The following is a 9,300-nucleotide window of genomic DNA, read 5'->3' on the forward strand; positions in this document are numbered from 1 at the left end:
ACAGCATAGATTCAAGCCCAATAATGATCAGTTTGCTTTATTCCACTCTAATTAAGTGGGCTGTGTCTAGCCATGTTCTGAGATAATAAGATCTTATGAATCATGGTAATTATCATCATCATAATAAAAAAGTTATGGGAGACTTACTAAGTGTCATGACCCTTGTTAAATGCTTTACTGTTGTGTCTCATATCTATGAACCAGCTCTGTTTATCATCACACTGAGACCTAGAAAGTGAAGTAACATACTCAAAGGCATATAACTGGGAAGATAGAGTAACAATTAGCCCCAGGACATTTCATTGCAGAATCCAGGCTTTTAACCAGTATAGTGTGATATCTCTCTAAATTCTTTCAAAATAAGGAATTCTTGCCCCTTGGAAAAAAGTCTTAGTCCAGTGTTAGTCATTAGATGCCGTTTAGCCATGACCTCAGGGCCCTAAAAGACTCCTTTTATTCAGGATTTGCCAAGATTCCCAAGATTGGTAGCCTACAAATTTGACCTTTTTTTGCTTTTGCTTACTGTCTTTTACGTATCAACAGCAATAACCGAGCAAGAGATACAATTTCTACTAAAACTCCAGCTTTTGAACATTTGCATTATATGACTTATGAATAACACGTGTTAGAAGCAGTCTTAAGATGTTTAAAAAAAGAACAAGATAAATATGTCATTAAAAGCAGGGCTTATTTTGTCTCTCAAGACATTGTTGTATTACAAATGCTTGTTTAATAGTTTAATCATTACAAGATGCTTGTGTGATTAATATCTACTTATTATTCAAATCCTCAAATGGAGCTTTCCTTGCAGATAACCTCCCATCTAAACACTGATGTTTAAATTTTTTTTTTAACATTTTCGTCTATTTTTGAGAGACAGAGAGAGCATGAGCAGGGGAGAGGCAAAGAGAGAGGGAGACACAGAATCCAAAACAGGCTCCAGGCTCTAAGCTGTCAGCACAGAACCTGATGTAGGGCTCAAACTCATGAGCCGTGAGATCATGACCTGAACCAAAGTCGGACGCTCAACTGACTGAGCCACCCAACTGCTTCTAAACACTGATGTTTAGGGGCGCCTGGGTGGCGCAGTCGGTTAAGCGTCCGACTTCAGCCAGGTCACGATCTCGCGGTCCGTGAGTTCGAGCCCCGCGTCGGGCTCTGGGCTGATGGCTCAGAGCCTGGAGCCTGTTTCCGATTCTGTGTCTCCCTCTCTCTCTGCCCCTCCCCCGTTCATGCTCTGTCTCTCTCTGTCCCAAAAATAAATAAACGTTGAAAAAAAAATTAAAAAAAAAATAAAAAATAAACACTGATGTTTAGCACACAGATGTGTGATGAACATTGAAGCTATCACTGCATGCCTATCTTGAGTCAGACATTTTTACATACATTATTATGATAAAGCCTCCCAATAACCTTGGAGAATATAGATCATCTACATTTTCCTTTTCAGAGAAACTGAAAATGAGAAGATTTTGACAAGCTGCTCAAAGTCACAGCTTTGAATTAAGAATTCAGTTGGATTTTAAGTTTCCTTTTTAGCCAATGTTCCCATTTAAAATGATAATAATAGGGGCGCCTGGGTGGCTCGGTGGGTTGAGCGTCCGACTTCGGCTCAGGTCACGATCTCGCGGTCCATGAGTTCGAGCGCTGCATCCGGCTCTGTGCTGGCAGCTCTGAGCCTGGAGCCTGTTTCAGATTCTGTGTCTCCCTCTCTCTCTGACCCTCCCCCGTTCATGCTCTATCTCTCCCTGTCTCAAAAATAAATAAATGTTAAAAAAAATTTAAAAAAATGATAATAATAATTGTGATCAAATATCCATGATAAAAAATTCAGTGTTAACCATTTTTGAGTTTATAGTTCAGTGGCATCAAGTACATTCACACTGTTGTGCAACCAGCACCTCTATCCATCTCTAAAACAGTTTTTCTACCTTCCCAAACTGAAACTGTATCCAGTAAACAATAATTACCCATTGTCCCTCTCCATGGACCCTGACAAACACAACTGCATCCCCATTTCTATAAATTTGACTACTTTAAAAACTTCGTGTAAGTGCAATCATACAATATTTGTCTTTTTCTTACTGGCCTATTTCACTCAGCATAATGTCTTCAAGGTTTATCCAAAATTGCAGTAAATTTCAGAATTTCCTTCCCTTTTAAAGCTGAATAGTATTCCATGGTAAATATATGTCACATTGTGTTTATCCATTCATTTATTGACTTGCACACTTGGGTTGCTTCCACATTTTGGCTATCATGAAAAAAAGTGCTATGAACATGGGTGTGCACATAACTGTTCAATCACTGCTTTCAGTTCTTTTATGCATATACCCAGAAATGGAATTCCTGGATCATATGGTAATTTTTTGAGGAAACGCCATACAGTTTTTTACAGAGGCTATCCCATATTACATTCCCGTTAGCACTGTGCAGGTGTTTCAGTTTCTTCACATATTCATCAACGCTTTGCTTTTTTGTTGTTTTGTTTTGTTTTGTAATAGCCATTCTAAGAGGTATGAACTGGTGTCTCATTTTGGCTTGAATTGCATTTCCCTCATGATTCCATTCTAAGAGGTACTAACTGGTGTCTCATTTTGGCTTGAATTCCATTTCCCTCATGATTCCATTGGTCATTTTAATCTCTTGACAAAACCCTTTGATATACAAACATTTTTAATTTTGATATAATCCAATATATCTAATTTTTCTTTTGTTGCTCATGCTTTTGATATCATACCCAAGAAATCACTAACAAATCCAAGAGCATAGCCTTCCTGTGCTGTTTCTCTCTTTTGCTCAGGCCCATGGCACGGGAAGGATGGGCAAGTGTCACAGCCTTTGTGCTGCCAGGATAGCTCCATCCTGGAGATGAGATCAGAAGTGGCATGATAAACAGTACAAGAAAGTCAATTTGGGCACAGCCCTGAAGGCCAACCCTTTTGGAGGTGGTTGCCATGCAAAGGGAATTGTACTGGAAAAAGTAGGGGTTGAAGCTAAAAGTCCATATTCTGGCATCAGGAAATGTGTCAGGGTCCTGCTGATCAAGAATGGCAGAAGAAATCACAGGTTTTGTACCCAAATGTGATTGGATTTACTGAGTAAAATGATGAAATTCTGGTTGCTGGATTTGGTCACAAAAGTCATGATGCTGGTGACTCAAAGTGGCCAATATCTCTCTTTTGTACTTCTACAGAGGAAAGAAAGAAAGACCAATATAATAAGTTTTGATGGTGAAAACATGACAACAATAAATTTTCATAAGCCAAAAAAAAAAAAAAATCCAAGAGCATGAAGCTGTCTTTATTTTCTTTTAAGAAGCTTACAGTTTTAGCTCTTATGTCTTTGATGTATCTTGAGTTAATTTTTGCATATGGTATGAAGTACAGATCCAAATTCATTCATTTGCATGTAGATAATCCAGTTTTGTCAGAACCAGTTGCTGAAAGAACTATCTTTTCCCCTATTTAATAGTCTTGGCAACCTTGTAGAAATCATATGACCATATATGAGAAAGTTTATTTCTGGGATCTCTATTTCATCTGTTTTTGTTCCTGTTTTTATGCCAGTACTACCCTGTTTTGTTTACCTTATAATTAAGTTTGGAATCAGAAAGGGTGATACCTCCAACTTTGTTGTTTTCAGGGTTGTTTTTAACTATTAAGAGTCCCTTAAGATTCCATGTGAATTTAAACAGGGTGCCTGGGTGGCTCAGTCAGTTAAATGCCTGACTTCAGCTCAGGTCATGATCTCACAGCTCATGAGTTCAAACCTCACGTTGGGCTCTATGCTGACAGCTCAGAACCCGGAGTCTGTTTCAGATTCTGTGTCTGTCTCTCCTTCTCTCGCTCTCTCTCTCTCAAAAATAAATAAACTTTAAAAAGTTGAAAAGATTCCATGTGAATTTAAAAAATTTTGTAAATATTTTTGCAAAAAACACCACCAGGATTTGTATATGGATTACACTGAATCTGCAGATTGCTTTGGGTGTGTTGACATCATAACAATATTACATCTCCCAGTCAGTGAACCCAGGAAATAAACTTTCCACTTATATTTGTCTTTAACTCATTTCAGCAACGCTTGGTATTTTCCAGTGTACAAGTCTTTTACCTCCTTGGTTAAGTTTATTCCTAAATATTTTATTCTGTGATGCTATTATAAATGGAATTGGTTTCTTAATTTTTATTCAGATTGTTCATTGCTAACATGCAAAACTGCAACTGATTTCTGTGTTGATTTTGTATTCTGCAAATTTGCTAAATTTGTTTATTACTTCTAACTGCATTTTCGTGGAAGGTTATTTCTTTATGGCATATCATTTTGTTATGTCACACTGCCTTTACTGTTGGCTTGAATTCCAGTGACTATCCATGCAATTGTGGCAAAGACATAACTCTTATTTGTTTTTTAATCTTGGGACTATGAAAATAATGATTAAACAATAACAATAACAATGTGATTAAGAACATAGATTTTGGCAAAAGTTGATTCGGCCCTTTATTTGCTTTATTTCCTGAGCATCTTTTATTTATTTATGTTTAACGAGGCTTATAAGTATCGTCACTTGCTAGTGCTTAATATATGAGCCTCAGATTTCTCTTCTATTACTTGGGTATGATCAAAAGTTGTAAGGATTCAATAAAGTGTCTGGCTTATACATCAGTAAATGTTAGAAAATGTCATCTCACAGTATCCCCATATCAAATGAATCAAATGAAATAATATATATGAAAATACATTGTGACCCAATCAACTCTCTTATAAAATAATACTTTTTAAAGCATATATTTTTTAATTTACTTTTTCCCACAAGACTGCTGCAGGAGAAATGAGTTCTTAGTTCTAGAAGACAAAATGATCATTAAATATTCTCTGCTCTTGCCTTCTCCCACTGGACCACTAAAAATCACCCACTGATCATGAGGAACCCCATTATTTCTACAATCCCTCTGTCAATACCAACAAGTTCTTTCTAAACATGTAGCTACTTCAGGGCACCTGCGTGGCTCTGTTGGTTAAGTGACTGGCTTGGCTCAGGTCATGACCTTGTGGTTTGTGAGTTCAAGCCCCGTGTTGGGCTTTGTGCTGACAGCTCAGATCCTAGATCCTCCTTTGGATTCTATGTCTCTCACTCTCACTCACTCTCTCTCTCCCTCCCTCTCTCAAAATAAACCTTAAAAACATTTTTTTAACATGTAGCTACTTCCAATGAAAGCTACAAAGTACATAGTAGTTCATCCATAGCTTAGTATGAATTAATGAGTTTCAATTTGTAAAGTACTTAGAATGCTGCCTGATATATAGACAGTATTATGTGTTTATTCAATAACTGAAATAGTTATGTGAAAAGCTGTGTCCAGAAAACCCCAGGTCTTTGTGTTCTTCTTAAAGTGGTGTGATTTTGTGTTTATCTCTCTTACAAAATTCTAATGAAAAGAATATAAATGTCACAATAGAATATTTAGCAATTTTATTCTTTACTTCTATCCCCTCAGCCTTAATTGAGAAATAGCTTTATAATTTTTATGAAATATTTAGATATTTTACAAATTTTGCCTCAAAGATTCTAGAAGCTTCTTTTTTATCTCACACATCTCATGATGAGTTATGATTACTTAACTGTTTACTTGTAAATATTACAGCAGTTAAAACATGGATATTTATTAACCCCTCAGGGTTAAGCATGGGGTAGTTACCTATGGATCTACCACTGGTTAGTGAAGCAGTCATTCTGAAATAACAATTAATAAATTTAAGAGGAGATTTGGTCAGGGCAGGAAAAGTCAAAGTCTTGGGATTACCACAATGAAGTTTTGATGTTACAATTGCTAGAGAACAAGATTCCTCATTCACTTTATGACACTCACATAGGCTAAAATTATGCTTAGTGTACAGATAATCTCAGGTCAAAATTTGAGAGTTTAATAGGATGTTCAGCTCATAGAGTAGCTTATGAAGATGGAGAATGATCAATTTGGAATCACCTCATACTCTCAAGCTGCATTATGAAATGTATACTTGAAAAAAGCTTTAGATTAATGTGGAGAAATAACAACATAAAGAAGGAAAAAATCAAGCATCTCTCAAGGACACGTTTTAATGAGTCCTTAAAAGAACATCCATGCCGATATGTAAAATAGTTGCCCCTTCACAAACTACGTGTCCTCTAGGAAAAAAAAAATCTGAGACCACTTATATTAAGAAAAGGGATAACAGGTGGTCATACAAAATTTAATTTTTTTTCTGTGCATATAGGCAAGGTGAACAGAACCACTATTAACTTTGGCAAATGTTCACAGTTATTAGAGCATCTATGGTGAGCCTGAATGCTAGCATGGCTAAGTAGAATTGTGTTTTTTGTTTTATGATAATCCTTCATGTTTCTATAATAAGAAAATAAGCCACAAAAAAGAAACAGTTAGAATGTAAAGTAAAAATAGTTATTACAAATAAAAACAAAACAATTTAAATTTTTTTCACTGATGTGCCATAATAAAGATGTGTTTTTTAACATGCCTTGAAATTAGAAATGTCTTATGTTTTCCTAAAATGTAAGCCCAGCTGCCTATGTCGCACATAGTAGTCACTCTGTTTGAATGTCATTAATATTAACATGTTTGCTGATGTAATTTTTCTTCTAAGAATTACAAGCTAACTTCTGCATTAAACACTTATTAAGGTTCTATTTTACACAATGTCTATATAATGTTGTTAATATGGTATAGTTACTACATTACTACCATATTAATCTGTCTAAAAACAAAGTACAAAATTGTTGTTTATGAATTATAATTGTAAAAAATGAAAGTAAAAGCATGTTAATATAAAATAATCATAAGGGGAAAATATGAAACTCTATATCACAGGAAAATAATTCCAAAATAATTATAAAGAAAAAAAAAGACCGTGAATCATAGGGTTAAACAGAGGAAAGTAAAGGAAGATCATTACAGGAAGATGGTATTTATACAAAGATCATCAAAATGGTTGAGTCATTTACTGAGTATAAAAATAGAAAATAAAATTAAGGCACTCTAGAACAAGAGGGAGATAATCCAATATGGTATTCCTTTCAATGGTTCCCATCATACACAAGATAAACTTAATTACTTCCTTGGGGCCAGAAAAGTCATTCATGATCTGGCCACTGCTCACTTTTTTCTCTTCTATCTCTCACCAGTTCCCTCATCCTGCTGTGTGACCCACCTCTACAACGAGGCATATACACCCCACATTCCAATTTTACTGAGATGCAGTGTACTGGTAATAATAGTCCTGCGCTAATGTAGTCTCAGACTCTCATGCTGTTATACATTGATTTTCTCTGCCTGAAATCCCTTCTCTTTCTTCTCTGTTACTTTCTTGTCTTGGTTCTATTTGTGAGATACTTGATGGCAGGAGCTGTGCTTCATTCCTTTCTGTATTCCTAGATCAGCCCATATTTTAAAGCCTAAACAAATTAACTAACTAAAATCAAGTGTCTTATTAAAATTACCAAACAAAAAAGTAAAAGATATCAGAGAGATAGAAATTATTCTAATAGATACACAACACAGAATTATTTCAATTTAAGAAATAATGTATTTCAAGCTAAAAGGGGACTTTTGGCTGAATTACTATTGCTTATTTGGTCAAGTTTCTAGGAGGAAAGACTAAAAAGCATGGAAAGAGTTGGGATTTGAAATACCGGGGAAGTCCAATATCTGCTATTAACCAATTCTCTGATGAGGGAAATAATACATCATCTGTACCATCATGGAAAAAAAAATCTCCTATATGCCTTTCTTCATTATATATGAGTTTATATCATATTTCAGTTAAGACTATTGATTTTTACTATATCATAAATTGCAAGAAGTTTCATAAACAATAATGCAGTTAATAAATAGAAAATTTGAAACATTTCAGTTTTGGTTCTTTTCACATGCTTACTTTAATGATAAAATATGGTTGACAATACGTTATGTTGAAACAACAGCACAATTAGCAGGAGATGTCCAGAGTAGCCTAGGAGATCAATTTTTGATCTCTTAAGTTTGACATTCCTGTTATACTATGTGGGAGTCTTTTGTGCTACTCACTTACAAACAGCTTTCCACTCTTTCTAGATATATGGAAGACTGCACCTGCTGAATCCCATAAGTTTGGGTGTTTGTTCCATTAGCTATTGAGGTAAGAGAGGGAAATGTCATGTTATTTGCAAACTGTAACTTTTAATTCCCACTGTGATGAACTCCTGAGTTCTCTTTCCTCTGCTCGGATGATTATGGGAACACATGTCAGATGGAGCTTCATCAACTGTGTCCCTGAGTAAACAAGAGGGGAAATGAATAAACATCTTCTCAGTGCTATCAACCCCCAAAAAACAAACTTGGTTTGTTTATTTTAAACCACTGAAATTTTGAATGTGTCTAATTCCACAGCATAACCTAGTATATCCTGATTGTTAGGGAGATTGGTTCATACATCTGAAATTCTGACATATATAAAAGCCTAAAATGTGTAGCAGTAGATTAGGTGTTGTGAGGCAGGTGACAAGGTAAATGTTAGCAAAGGCTGGAAAGGTGGGAATCAGGCACAGGTTAAATATGAAGTTAATGAAACAGACTTCAGTTCCCCCTACCTACATAAGTCCATCCCAAAGCCATAGAAGGGAACCTACTAATGTGTTCACATGGATTTTACAAGCAGACATCTTTGCAAAATGTTCTAACTTTGGTACTATAAACTCACTTTATTAAGACCACTGTCTCTTTTTACTCTACTTCTCCATCACATTCTTTATGTTGAGTGAAATTAGTGTTACCACAATCATTTCTGGTATTTGTCTAAGGGAAAACTGAGTTGGAGATACATTTAGTTTGAGAAAAAGAGAATAGAAGAATGTAACAAAATTTATAACTAAGTTTTGTTGGTCATGCCAGTGGAGAAATGCTTTCCAGAATATTCCTGCCGCTCTCTGTGCCAATTCACCTGGTATTATGCAATAGCAATGTGTCCTATAGCATCTGTCACTGGAAGAATATGAGTTGTGGAGGAGTAATACGATTAGTACATATGGAGTTAGAAACTAGTATATGGAATATTTTTTCCAGTTTTCCAATTATAAAATTGTAAGCAAAAGATTTTTTTATAGAAGCCTAGTCAAAACTGAAGTTCTCTCCTGCATGTATCATGGAATAATGTGATATATATAACAATAAACACACAATGCATTTTTAAGTGGAATTATAGAATGTATCAGAATTACCTTATTTTGAAGGGCAAAAAGATGTACTATTACTACTAACAGTGAGT

General features: G+C 35.3%; 1 pseudogene; it reads left to right on the top strand.

The window, feature by feature from the left end:
- Positions 1 to 2,821: 2,821 nt before the first annotated feature.
- LOC125164886 (40S ribosomal protein S23-like) lies at positions 2,822 to 3,221 on the top strand (annotated as a pseudogene).
- Positions 3,222 to 9,300: the final 6,079 nt, after the last annotated feature.

The sequence above is a fragment of the Prionailurus viverrinus genome, chromosome B1 (genome assembly GCF_022837055.1).
Source record: "Prionailurus viverrinus isolate Anna chromosome B1, UM_Priviv_1.0, whole genome shotgun sequence".
Taxonomy (NCBI): domain Eukaryota; kingdom Metazoa; phylum Chordata; class Mammalia; order Carnivora; family Felidae; genus Prionailurus; species Prionailurus viverrinus.